At 35.2% G+C, this 15,076-nt stretch overlaps 2 pseudogenes; one reads left to right on the forward strand and one right to left on the reverse strand.

Annotated features, from left to right (window-relative positions):
* The first annotated feature begins 2,006 nt into the window (after window positions 1-2,006).
* On the forward strand, window positions 2,007-2,448 carry LOC100782968 (enoyl-CoA delta isomerase 1, peroxisomal-like; annotated as a pseudogene).
* A 2,970-nt stretch (window positions 2,449-5,418) lies between these two features.
* On the reverse strand, window positions 5,419-12,322 carry LOC113000717 (monofunctional riboflavin biosynthesis protein RIBA 3, chloroplastic-like; annotated as a pseudogene).
* Between the last annotated feature and the right edge of the window lie 2,754 nt (window positions 12,323-15,076).

Consider the following 15,076-nt stretch of genomic DNA (forward strand, 5'->3'; position numbering starts at 1 on the left):
ATCATATGACCAAGAGATGGATTAGACAGAAAGCATCAAGAACTATAAATGGAAGAGCCAAGATTTCCATAGCCAAATGCATCTATGGCAGTGATAGGAGGCAATCTATTTGTAAGGAATTCATTTCTATTTTGTAAAAGGTTGTACTTCATGTCTGCTGGAGATTGATTGTATACAATACTTTTCTACGAACAATTTGTTAGTGATATAAACATCATTAGTTGACTATTCCTACCAAATAATTAATAAGCAACAGGGTACAAAATATAGACGGCTAGATACCTTAGACATTGAGATGGTAGGATTGCTTATGGATGAAACTGCATTATTGAGACTTGTGGGTTGTGACTGTGACATGAGCAACACCAACACATCACCAGGTATTGAATTTGAGTCAGCATACCGTGTCAAGGTAAATACAAGCAAATATCAAAATGTACACCATATACCACTTGAAAGTTTAAAAGAAAGCATGAATAGGTAATTAGCTATTAAAGAGCGAGATCATAGGTCATGGGCATAGATTCATTTCAAGTAGGAAGCCCATCAATATCAATAAGAAAACCAAGCTATAGAACTTAAGTTTGAAAGTTCATTTTCACTTTGGATTTTTGCAATCTAGGATCTGATACAAATGCCTTGATGTTTTGTTCATTCTCAAGAGTTTCCTCATGAACAACATGCTTCACAAACCATTGCTTATCAGATAAAAGGATGCCACTATTTTTATCACCTGCCGCTCCTCTAAGAACATCAAACCCATGCTGCTTATCACTCTGGTAAACATAACTAATGGATAGAAAAAATAATAATAAAATGAGTTATGCAATAATAAAAAACATACTATATCAGAAGTTTGAAATGAAAAAGAAATAAAAAAATGCCTTGCATCCAAGAACTGAGCCGAAGAATCATCTACAATTGCAGACTTCTCTTCCATGTCACTTTTGAAAAATGATTAGAATTAAGAAGGACAAAAGATGTAGTACTAGTGCCATTAATGTAACAAAACTCAAATGTGAACAGTCAGCCCCTAAGGCTTGTAAATGAATTGGAATAACCATTGCAGGATAATCTTCAAATGTTGGCACTTTCAGTTTGGATTCTCCTATACTTAGCCATTGGAAAATTGAAGCATCTCATGACACATCTACAAAGACATCACCAGGAAATTTGTTTGAATGATCTTAATAGAATAATGGCAATCCATTACCAGCCCTTGAGAAAAAATGGTGAAAATATAAGAATAAATAAAGCAACATATCCAAAAAAAATTGTTTCTACATTGCCTTTTACTGATTCTGACTAAAAAACAAGACACCTTTCTACAAACTTGTGTGAAAATTATATAGAAGTGAGGAATTATAATCATCATCAATGAAAACATTCACATTTCAAATGGATTGATCACAAGAGTTTACCATGGATCGATGTGGGAGAAAAATCCCAATTTACGTAGGGTTTGAACCCACTCTTTAAATCAATAATTCACAACTATTTTTAAAAGAATGAATGGAAACCACAATTTTTTTACCCGATCAATCAAAATGGTGGAACAAACATTGGGAAACTTCATTACCAAACAAGTGGCACCATAATCCTGCAGTTTTTCAATTTCTTTTCACCTATGCAATATTAAGATCTATTTAGTAAATCGAACATGTAGTCTCCCCTTCAATTTACCTCCCACTTAGACTTATTGTCTCCAAGATAATTTGTGAATGCCTTCTATCCCTAAGGAGAATTTATTGGATTTGCTATTGGAGCAAAGGAAGAAACTAAATAGAACAAGCACGTTATGTAAACAAACACAAAAGAAAATTATGTTAGTATCCTAATAATAAGTAAATAATAAACAAAACTTAAAACACTGCTAGTATTCCTCTTATTTCCTAAGCTAGACTCTTTTAATTAGTGGGATGCAACATTAAATAGTTTTTTTAAAATTTATTTATATATGAAAACAAAATCAAAATGGAGAAAGTACCATCCGATTCAAAGCAAAGATGTGCACTTTGAAGAAGAGAGGCAACATCTTCATCCTAACACTCACCGGGGAGGGTGAGCACCGTCTCAACCCGACACTCCTTGATTCCATCCAATCCTCCCTCCATCGCGTCCCCCAAGAAGCCACTGCCTCCTCCGCCCTCGTCACCACCGTGCACGACAAATTCTTCTCCAACGCCTACGACATTGCCTGGGCCCAATCATCCGATGAGGTCAAAGAACGCATGATCCTCATGGACTCCCTCCTGCACTCTGTTATTCTCCAATCTCCTCATGCTCCCAAAGCCGACTATAGCCGCCGTCATCGGCCACGCCTCTGCTGCAAGCTACACCCTCGCCTTCGCCTTCACCCACGTTCTTTTGTGCAGCGACAGGGGATTCCTCTACATGAGTGAGCTTGACATCAACCTCGTTGTTCCTACGTGGTTCATGGCTCTTTGACCTAGCAGTTTCATTGGAGGAGGGTAGTGGGGGGTTTGGGTTTTTGGGGGTTAGGGTTTTGGAGGGCAAGAGAGGGGAATAGAGGTGGAGGAGGAATGTGGAGTTGGGGGCAGTAGTTGCGTCGGGGAGAAGGTGGAAAGTGGGCATTGGGAAGAGGAAAGGAACGGGCACCGCGAGGTATGTGAAGAGGAACAGGCGCAAGGGATGAAATTAAAATTGCTCACATTCAAAGACGGGTTCATGAAAACCATCTTTGAAATGTTAGCAGTATTTACAAAATTGCCACTACTACACAAACAAAGACGGTTTTTTGACAACTGTCGTTGAGATTGCGTTGTAAAAAGGAGTCTTTTTAATAGTGACTGTCACGGCTCGTCATCATCGTCACCACCGTCTCGACTTGTTGCCACCATCACGACTCATCATCGATACCATGTTGTTGATGTATTATTTATAGGTACATGTTACCTTGCCCACGTGTATGCTGATGTAAAATGCATAAAAATTTCAACTTTTTAAATTGGTTATAATATAACCAATGTAAAAATTCCTTCCATCATTCATACTCACCCAATGTAAAATAATAATATTTTCTACATCGGTTATATTATAACCGATGTAGAATGATACACACAAGTAATATGACCAACGTAAAATAATAATGTTTTCTACATCGATTATAATAAAACCAATGTAAAAATTCCTTCCATCATTTGCACGTGGACATGTGACATGTCCTTTCAACGGACACACAAGTATTTCCTCTTTTTGGGGAAAGCAATTAAAAATTGAATCAAAGCAAATGAAGTTAGAATGGCTATTCCTCACATATCAACAACCATTTGAGTATATTATAACCAATTGTAGGGAGCAATTGCAAAATTTGAGTATTTTTCAGAAATCAAAAATATATTTAAGTCTTTTTTAAATTCATGATTTTGGTCTTTTTCGTTTTTAATTGTAACATTTGATCTCTACTTTTATAAATTTGTGATTGTCGAGTTAATTATAAATTAAGTTTTTAATAGTTAATGATTTTTAATTCATTTATAATTAAGTTTGGTAAAAAAAATAGTTTATAAATAATCTATTTTTTAAGGCTTATAATTAACCTATTAACTCTATTAATCACAATTATTAGTTAATTATCTAACATATGAACCAAAATTGTTAATTTTTAAAACTAGGAAAACCAAATGTTATAATTAAAAATTAATGGGATCAAAATTGTGGATTTGGAAAACTAGGAGGACTAAAACTGAAATTTGGGGGAAAATTCATCTCAAGTGGTAACACAACATAAATCATTTACCCAAAAAACAAAAAGGTTATCTAAATTTAGTATTTTGATAAAAAAAATCACAAAAAAAAATTCAAATAATAAATCTATCATTGCATATACCTTTACGAAGATTTATTTTTGTAGCCTGGTTGAAATTTGTGTGAAAGTTATTCTATTTTTAAACAGTCTAGTGTAATATTTAAAGTGAATTGGTTTGAACTCTTTCATAGGGTTTTAGATACATATCTTAACTCATGCATAAATGGGTAGTAGTGTAAAGAGAAGTCTATGTAAATGTAAAGAGAAAGGACAGAGAATATAAGTGAGATGATTGACTTGATTGATTTTATTCTTTTATATGGATTGAATTCTATAGGGATACTATGTAAATTAAGGTGATTAATTACTGTTACTCACTTGCCTTATCAAATTAGTTATTGAGACAATTAGTAAGGTGTGTTCCAATGCTAACTCTCTTAAATTGGGCAAAGCTAAGGTTGCATAGAGCCATCATTTTCATCAACAACAACCGAATGAACAAATACTATGGCCAAGACAGCAAATGCAACTGAATCCACTGAAGCCTCAGTGTGACATGCCCTTCTAAGAAATACCTCAGTCTGGTACTTAAGAGGAAACACATGACTCAATTTTATGAAATTAAAGCAATCCTTCCAAGGAGGGGATCCATCACCAGAGCCATGGTTAGGAGACTCTAGGAAGATTGGGCCAGGAATGCAGGAGAAGACCCTAAGATTCTCATGAGCCTTAGGGTAGATTTTGGGCCCATGGGCTAAGTATGAACCCACTTATCTTTGTACGTATTAGATTAAGATTTCATTAATTCTTGGGCCTTGTATTTAGGGTTCCATAGTGTAGGGAGGATACCCCACAAGTTTAGGGTACCCTAGTAATGTAGGATTTTTCATTCCTTGTATTTTAAGGCACCTAGACTAGTTTTTGTATTAGGGGTAGTTTTGTAATTTCACATGCATTAAGTGCACTATTTGATGTTTGTGTTGGGAGAAAAATTTAATTGAATTGGGAGAAGCTCAATCCAATTAAATTTCTAACCAGCCTAAGGGGGAGGTGAGCATTCGTTTGCTACACCTCATTGTCACATCATATAGTCACACATTGTGCATGTCCTTCATGCTTAACATGGCTCATGACACCTAAGCACACTTAGTGAAGAATCTTGGATTGATCTTGAATTAGTGGGTTGAACCATAACTGAAATTCACTAATCATAATTAGTGAAATTTTGGCTCCAAAGTTGGCTCCATAAATTCAAATTCAAATTCAAGTGAAATTTGAATAGAAATTCAAATCTCCCTCCAATTTTGTGTGACACTTAGGTTATAAATAGAGACTTTGTGTATCCATTTTGCAACTTTGATGATTTGAGAAATTAGACTTCAAAGTTCAGACCTCATTCTCCCTCTTCTCTCTCAAAATTCCATTCCCCTCTCTCCCTCTCCCTCTCCCTCCACTCATCTTCTCCTACCTTCAAGCTCTTATTCATGGCTTCCTATGGTGGTTAGCTTGTTCTTGATTCATCTTCTCTTTGAAGAGGCATCTCCAATCACCTTTCCTCCTTCTCCATTCCACTGACATTAATCTTCAATAAACAAAGGACTCCGTTGATGAAGAAGATCTAAGGCCTACAAGCTCTACATGGAGCTACATTAGAAATCTTCTGATTTGGACTCAAAAGATGATAGAGCAAGAATAGTTATCGCTTTATCAAAAGCTGATACACCAGTGGAAGTTCCAGATTTTACATCCTGAGGTAAAACAACAGAGTTTCTTCAGCTTCAAATTTATGCACCAATCTAAGTAACTTGTTATTGATAGGCTTTAAAACTTTGAACATGGTGATACTTACCACCATGATAGTGAAGGTGGCTGCAAAAGAATCCTTATCTTTCAGTCTCTGGTGACATAAGAGGGAGGTTCAGTCTTTGAAGATCCTTGTCTTTCATGCCAATAGAAACGATCCCTAATTTGTGCTTAATCATAAAAGCGATGTCCTTTGGACTAGTAAGAGATGCTGCCATTATAATATTTTCTTCAACATCCTCGTTTTCATCATCAATGATAATCATAAACTATAGAAAGAAAATTGCACCAGCTGTTAGGTTATTCATCAAATGTACACGTAAATAAGAGTACGTATTTACATTTGGATGAAAGACTTGAATAGGCACGAACCTAAGACATAAGCCTTACACACAACTGTTAGTCGATGAATACGACTAACTTTAGTGTATAAAACCTGTGTAAATTGTATCAAACTCCTCCAATTTCTGGTTATTTTGTAGTGTTGTAATTACTTTTTGTTAAAGATAGGTAATAAATACGTAGTACTTCCATTTTGTGTATTTAATAATCATTTTCTCTCAATTTCAGGATAATTAGGCAAGTTTTGAAGTGTTGATTTTCACCCTCCCGCTAAGCCAATTTGTTGGCTTAGCGAGCCATTCACTGAGCGCAACAATCCTCGGCTAAGCGCGAGAAAGAATCTGGAAGAAGGATGAACTGTGCTTGTTCGTTGATCAAAGGGCCATCCCGCTAAGCGCACCGCTTCGAGCCATCCGCTGAGCGAGAAAAGCCACGCTAAGCCGAAATTCACTAATGCGCGCTAAGTGGTTCAGATTGCGCTAAGCACACGAGCATGAACAAAGCCACCTATTTAAGCCTGAAATCAGATTTTTGAGAGGAGTTTGGCCTTTTCTTGAAGCTTCTGCATGTCTAGAGAGTTCTAGAGAGAGAAAGGTCCAAGTTCTAGAGAGTTTGAGAGATTTTGTTGTGTGAAGATCTGTAGAGACTAGAGCTGGAAAAGGAAGCCGTCTTGAGAGCTTGAGATGAGTTTGTGAGTGATTGTGAGGTCCTAGCAGTGGAGGAGACATCCCCACCACTTGTATTTCTTCAATCTTTCATCTTTCTCTTCTCTTTGTTGTAAAGGAAGCTTTCCAATTATGGAGAGCTAAATCCTCTATTGGTTCTTCCTTGTAGGTACTTGATGTAAATACTTGCATATCCATTTAATGATGTTTTGTGTGTTCACTGTGCTATCAGAACTTCATTCTACCATGTTTTTGCCTTAATCACGTAGATGCATGTGTTTTTAGGATCATTCAATAGTGGAAACTGGTTTGATTCTTAGAACTTGATAGGATGGGGCTAGTTTGTCATATTTTCACGAGGAATCAGGGTACGATAACCTAGTTGTTGTATGTTTGTCTTAATGCGGTCCTGGCCGAGTTTAGTCCAACAAGAGGAATCTGCGGATGATGCTTGATCAAAATTAGGCTAGACTATCATGAGGAATCAGGGTTTAGCATTTCAGGAGACACCATAGAACACATGGGCATTGTTAAGTAGAGAATATCCTTTTAACATTAGGCACCTATTAGGAAGACCAACATGTTACCTACTTGTCTTTACGCATCATTTCTCACGTGATTTTCCCTTTTAACAGTTAGTTTACACACCTGTTCATAGTAAAAACATCTCTTTTCGCACTAGACACCTACTCACTGAAATAGCTTTACCAAGTAACACAAGTTCCCCGAGAGTTTGATACTCGGTTCTTACCGTTTTATACTACTTGTGCGATCCGGTGCACTTGCTGGAAGCGAACAACAACCAATCAAATTATATTTGTGTACTTCACTCATACATTAGCTTATGTTGGAGAACCAAACCCTATTACATAGCTATTGAGAAAAGAAAACAATTACTCCCAAAAATAATCTATACAATCTAAACATGTTTGGACTTTGGATGATGGAGCTTTTACCTTGTAGGATAAGATTTCATTTTATTTTATTATCTCCACTTTTTGGTATGAACCACAAGTACATTTCATTTAAGATAATTTTGTTAGAGTTAAGTAGGATCACTATATTATTAGTAGTTGTATTGAAGATTTGAATTCGAAACCACTAATAAAGAATGCTTACACTAACATATTTGTTAGACAAAATGGCCAAGAAATATCACAAAACCAACCAACCTTGCCTTGGCGTAATGCATTAAGCGCTTGTTCAATGGAAGAGTAGCCTTTAGAGGGACAATTTGGATTACCTTCGGCATCACTGACAAAGAAATTAGTGGTTTCTAGTGTTATTTTAGAGTCTAACGTTTCAAATGAAGCTAAAGAAGACTCATTATTATTAATTCAAAGTCTAATATTTTCATTATTATTTCAGAGATTGTTGAATTCCTTCTTCTAAAACAACCAAAAGATGGATAGTTGAAATACTAAAAACATGTAAATAAATAATCCTAATAGGTAACAAGCAGTGCAAACCCCTTATTTTATGCATGCAAAATCTCTAACTAATCCTCATAATGTATGTGTTCCAAGAGAATTAGGTTAACATAATTATGCTAAGATAGTTCATAGTAATAATAGATTGGAACACTAATATTTTTGTCTTGCTTTGTGTCGCATCCTACCCTTCGACGAGAGGGCGGGAGAAAAGCCAAATGTGCGTCTTCCAAAAAAGGAAAACGCGCGGGAGTCGCCACCGACGTTTATTCGAGGAAAACATTAGAAAAACCAAAAAGAGCTCTGCAAATATTGAAAAGAAGGGTTCGGGAGTTGTTTACGCATGGGGAAGGTATTAGCACCCCACGCGCCCGTCATAAGGGACAACAGCCTTTAATCGAGTGTGTAACATGACTTCAAAATTATGTATTTTCCCTTTTTATGCTTCTTTATTTTTTTGGGGTCGACAAGGGTGTTGCCCTTGCTCCTACGTATCCTCAGGTGCGATGAGGAATTTTGGACTATGTAGTTCTTTAAGTTTGAATGTTTGTGTGTTTAATTGATTTTATGTTTTTGAAAGATTCATTTAATTGCGAACAAAAAGTCGTTTAAGGTGTTGGACCTTGAAATAATGTTTTAAATTTTGAAAAGCGGAGAGAATCGTTAAGGCGTTGGACCTTGAAACGATCTTTTAAATTTGAAAAGCAGAGAGAATCGTTAAGGCGTTGGACCTTGAAACGATCTCAAGTGATATTTGATAAAAAGAAAATAGTTATGAGTTGGTTTTATCTTGGTTTTGTTTATTAGCTTTCAATCTCTTCAAAAGATGACTTACGACACTGGATGATTGGTTAAAATTTACTTTACAAAAGAAAAGGGATTACCGATGATAGAAAAAGGAGATAAATGTGCATCAAACAACAAATGGGACCCCTAAGGGTGCATAAACCATGTTCAAATCCTTCAAAACAAACACTAATCAGATGACGAATGAAGAACAATGTAGAGGTTGATTACAGTCGTGATTCGGCAGTGCCTAAGCTTCATTTTCTCTTCTTTCTTCTTCTTCTCACTTCTTTCTCTCAAAATCTCTCTATGTTGAACCTTGAAACCTCTTTCTCAGCCCTCTTCATGCCTATTTATTGCAAAAAGGCATTTAGGGGACTTGCAGCTTGCCTAGGCGAGCTGAGACTTAGCCATGAAGTAACTGGCTCGCCTAGGCGAGCTGGTTACTTAACATGGAAGTCTTTTGGTGGCCCAGGCTAGCCTGGGCGAGCTAGGGTCCAGGAAACTCAATAAAAAGACCCTCCCCCCCATTTTTGGTATTTTTTGCATTCTTGATCAAAACACTGAATGATCATTTATTTCGCACTATAACTGGCGTTTAACACCGTAAGTCGACTAGCAAGGATCAAAAGATCAATGAATGATACTCCCCAGATGAAATTAGGGTATGAAACTTTGTTGTTTTTATTGGTTAGGTTCCAAATAAAACAAAATCTGAATTTGTGAAAGGGAAATAAATTGGGACTGGAAGATTTCATCTATGCAAAAATTAAATGTAAAATGAGGTTCTTAGTTTTGTCCATCTATGTATAACAATAGTATCAAACTATTCTGGATAAAGGATTGCCATGACACAACTTGTTTGGTAGAATCTTGTGTAAGTGGAAACATATTTAATAGATAGCATACCAAAGGAATAAATGAATAATAAATGATTTAGACATCTTAGGTTAGAGACAATTTCAGCTAAAAAAATAAAGCCGAGGCATATGACTTGTTTCATGTTTCAGTAAAACTGACCTGAATTAGGAATTCCAAGTCTAAACCGCCACCAGGTCTCAGATTCAAAAGGAGGAAGCAACAAAATAATGCATTACCTATGTGAAATTAGTTCAGATATTCAGATATCCAATGACATGAGGCAATAGCTGTTGATCAAGTGCAGATATACATACATGAAAAAGAAGAAGAAGAAGAAGCGTTCAAAAAGTTTAAAGGTACCCTTTTCTTAGAAGTATTCATTCAAGACCAGACATGCAATTGAATGAAGAAAAGCTTAAAAGTTTCAACCATCCCAAGATTTGAAAAAGAAAAACTACAGCAAATGGTAGGTGGCAATGTTGTGGGAAGGTAGAATAAATAAAATTTTTACACAAGCATAACATAAGGAGCAAAAATCAATCTTGTAAATTCTATGTATGTTGGTTGTTGAAGAGATCTAGCTTTATGATGTGGAGATACGAGAAGTACATGTACAAGCTGTCAAAATGAAACATGAGATAAAAGGTCCATCCTCAAGATAAAGTTATTCTACTGAATATATGGAAATGCAAAAGTAATATGCAAAATGAAACAACACATTTGGGTGTGACATCATACAGTTTAGACTTCCAATCTATATTGCTTTGTTCATATGGAAGATAACTTAGCTTCAATGTTTTAATTAGAGAAACTAACATGAATAAACTTAGCTATAATTTACTTCTTATGGTGTTTCTCACTATAGTAAACTCAATGTCATCCTTTGGACCGTAAAGATATGACAAACTAAAACAGCTAAACATTAGGATGAAGACATAATGATGTTAAATAAGATGTTTTTTTTTTCAATAATAAATGGATTTTCATATTCACCAAATATTCTACGAGTCATTAGAATCATAGAACAACCCATGACAAGACAAAATATAATTCAAATTTCATACATAGCAAACTAATAAACAAGACTGATATGATTTTCTAACTAAACTTGCATTTTAAGTTCATAATAGCATTTCAGGAACAAAGAGAAGTAATTAGGCACAGATTAATAACAAAAAGTAATCACATACTTCTAGACTAAGTAATGAAGTTTCTTCCAGATTAGGCAAAAAGAACCCCCCCAGCATGGTTATTCCAATGTGCTTTGTATTGAAGAATTGTAAGACAAAATTTAAGTAGATCTCACGAATGTCAAAGAAAACATAATAATATCATAATGTTCCTTAAGTTCTTCATGTGAATTATGTTATCATAATATACTTCAAGTTTAAGAAAATTAAATGAACATAATAAAAAAATAGGAAACAGTAGAAAATTACCAACCACAATCAGGAAAAGCTGTTATAGCAATACAATGTAAATGATAGTTAAGATGCAAGATTGGTCCACACTCCTGTTGAAATTTGAAATTTTGATGCACCAACCACATTGTAAGAAAAATAAGAAGAATTAATTAGTTAAACATTTCAAGAAAAAATATAACGATTATATTTACACAAAATGATTGAATGTACTTCTTCAACTTGATTTTTGTTGTTGTGATTAGCGTTGTAAACAAGACTACCAAAATTCTAAGGTTGACAATGAGCTGCAAGATGCCAAGTTTGCCAGCACAAATAACACATATCCTATCGACGCAAGTACACATTGCAAATAAAAAGCATCGTGCAAGGACTTTGATGCAGACAAATAGTAATAAACAAATATATATTACTGCTTAAATAAATGTCAATTTTTTATGTTACGTTGGAAAAAATATCATCCTATATCATCTAAGTCTTTCTAGATGTCATTTCAATTATTTATTGCGAAGTGTTGTCATGGCCTCGATGTCTAACGGTGTTCCATCAAAAGACCACTACAAAATTTAAAATGATCAAATTAGTCATGTACATCAAACTTTGAATTACAAATTGATACCAAACTAACAATTAAAACTTGTTATAGTAAATATACCTTATTCCATTCATTCTTCAAATCATTGCTGATTATGCACCCCATCCTATGCATGACGTAATATCCACACTCATAGCCTCCAGTTTGAACATGACTCTAAATTAAAAATGAAATATATTTAACATGTTCTACTTACAAAGTTACAAATGTCACTAATTCGAAGAAATCAATTGATTAAATAATGATTAACCTTTGCTTCAATCCAAGGAGGTACAGGTTGATCGGACTTACCTTCCAAACTAGTGGTTAATATCTTCATTGCACTGATTACAAAAACAACATAAATGTATATAAGATCAAAATTATTTTTTCGCATCCTACAATTGTTATACAATAAATGAATTATAATTTGAAACAGAACCTATTAATTGCAACTTTGATGTTAATATCAGGCTTCTTACGCAAAGAACAAAACCAAACAACAATATTGTCCCATGGACAAAGAACAACAAGCTGCCAATATGCCTTGAAGTCCACAACTATAATTAGGTACTTATAATGCAAATATTTTTTGAATGTACTAGATAAATTTTACTTACTGATTCAAGTAAGCTCCTAAGTACATTTCTCGTTGTGATTCCTTCACCCATGTTTCAATGTAATGTTGACATTCTTGATGTCTATCCTTTGCACTGTGTATAGACTGAGACAACTACAATGTTAACATGCTCTAAGCTGGCTTCAGTTAGATGCCACACTCCAACTATTGCAAAACATGTCTCCTAGGCCTTCCTCAAACTGAAACCCTCTGATAAATCCTTTTCGAACATTAAACTCACTGCCAGATTCTTATTCTTTGCTAAATGATCTTTTGAGGTTCAATCTTCAGTCTAATCTTCAAAAACTTTATGGTGGTAATTTGCTTTCTCAAATCGAGCCCAATTTCCAAAACTTAGAGGCCCCTTAACAACCAACACAACACTTGAATGGTGGCAGAAATACTAGTTGTAAAGAATAACAAAAGCAATTTGGTTCCATAAATAATATTGCGGACCCTTCACTATCAAATTCACTTCCAAATCTGATTTCTGCCTCACCTGAATGTTCCCCAGTCAAGGAAGCAGAAAACATTGTGGTAAACTCGAAGGATTGTTCCACCTCCTTTGAATGTGGGGTGATTTCATGGATGAAGAAACAACTGAGACTTATTGGAAAGGTTTCATGGAGTAAGTGTGCTTTGCATTATAAAAATTATACTATTAAAAATTAATTTTATTATTATGAGCTAATTGCATGATGTATATTATTATGTAATTATGGTATTTAGGATAATTGTAAATCCTTATTTTCATTACTCTCTGCATATAAGTCTTTTCTGGGTATTTGAAAAACATGGATTCCATCACATCCCCTTTTTCTCTCCTCTCAACATCGTATCAGAGCAATGAATTAGAGAAGGAACTTGCATAGCTAAGATAACAAATCAGACAACTATTAACATAACACTAACCTAAAGTTCTTCACCATTTTCGGGTGACGTGATGTGCCAACTCCTTGCAATATTTTCAACTAGATGCTTTATTCTCTTATTCACAAAAAATACCTTAGTCTGTTTTATTTCCTTACAGATTACTCGACCTCTTTCCTCCTTAAGTCTTTGGTCCTAAATGTTTTATTCATAATCTCAATCCAGGCTTCATAAACTCTTAGGCCAGTCTCATGTTTAGAGACTGGAGAGAAAGTGGAAGCAAAAATCCAACAACAATGAATGTCTAGTAGATAAGGGATAGGGCCAAAGGTTGGTAGGGAAATTCATATATTAGTCACTTTCAAGGCCTAACATTCTCTATAGCATAATAAGTTAGTTTATGTAATGTCCTACTAAAAGGCATTTAGAGGCAGCCAACTGTGTATTGAAATATCTCAAGGGTGCTCTAGCCAAAGGAATTCCAATTAGGAAATGATGCAATCCTACACCCCAAGGGCATTGGATAGAAGACTCCAAGAAGATTGGGCCAGATATGCAGGAGAAGGCCCTAGGGTTCTCATGGGCATTAGGGTAGATTTTGGGCCCATGAGCTCAGTATGAGCCCACTTATCTTTGTACATATTAGATTAGGATTTCATTATTTTTGGGCCTTGTATTTAGGGCTCCATAATATAGGTAGGGTACCCTAGAAATGTAGGATTTTTCAGCCCTTGTATTTTAGGGCACCTAGACTAGTTTTTGTATTAGGGGTAGTTTTGTAATTTCATTAGTATTAAGTGAATATTTAATGTGTGTGTTGGGAAATAAATTTAATTGAATTGGGAGAAGCCCAATCCAATTAAATTTTAGAGGGAGAGGTGATCATTTGCTTGCTACACCCCATTGCCACATCATATAGTCACACTTTGTACATGTTCTTCATGCTTTACATACCACATGACACCTAAGCACACTTAGTGGAGAATCTTGGACTTAATCTTGGATTAGTGGGCTTAACCATATCTAAAATTCACTAATCATAATTAGTGAAATTTTGGCTCCAAAATTTGGCTCCATAAATTCAATTTCAAATTCAAGTGAAATTTGAATAGAAATATTCAAATTTCCCTCCAATTTTGTGTGACACTTAGGCTATAAATAGAGGCTATGTGTGTGCATTTTTTGAACTTTGATCATTTGAGAATTACACTTCAAAGTTCAGACCTCATTTGAGGCACAAAATTTTGTGCTCCTTCTCTCCCTCTTCCTCCACTCATCTTCTCCTACCTTCAAACTCTTATCCATGGCTTCCTATGGTGGTGAGCTTCTTCTTGACTCATCTTCTCCTTGAAGTGGCATATCCAATCATCTTTCTTCCTTCTCCATTCCGCTGCCATTCATCTTCAAGAAACAAAGGACTCCATTGATGAAAAAGATCCAAGGCCTACTGGCTCCACATGGAGCTACATCAAGAAATGCAGGACAAGAGACATTAAAGGGTTTGCAAATTCTAATTGGGCTACATAAACCAAAGTTAGTAAGTCCATGATTAGGTATGGATAAAGGCATGGGGAAACTTTGTTACATGGAGAAGCAAAATACAATCAGTTGTGGGAAGGAGGAGCGCTAAAGCTGACTTCATAGCAATCGTATAAGGATTAGGTCTAAATTTAGATTGAAACTCCACAAGACCTAAAATTCTCTAGACAAGGTATAGAGTTATGTAGTGACAGTGAATCAACAACAACATAGTTCACCATGGCCCAACAAAACATGAAAAATTGATTGGAATTTGATCAAATATGAAATTATTTTAGGGGGTAATAATATCTTCACATTCAAACATGTGGATAATCTTTAACTACCTGAGATATATGTCTCCTATTAGTTTTCCTCTGCTGCTTCTCTTTTGTTATAAAAAAAATATAATTTCAAC

Source organism: Glycine max, chromosome 20 (assembly GCF_000004515.6).
Source record: "Glycine max cultivar Williams 82 chromosome 20, Glycine_max_v4.0, whole genome shotgun sequence".
NCBI lineage: Eukaryota > Viridiplantae > Streptophyta > Magnoliopsida > Fabales > Fabaceae > Glycine > Glycine max.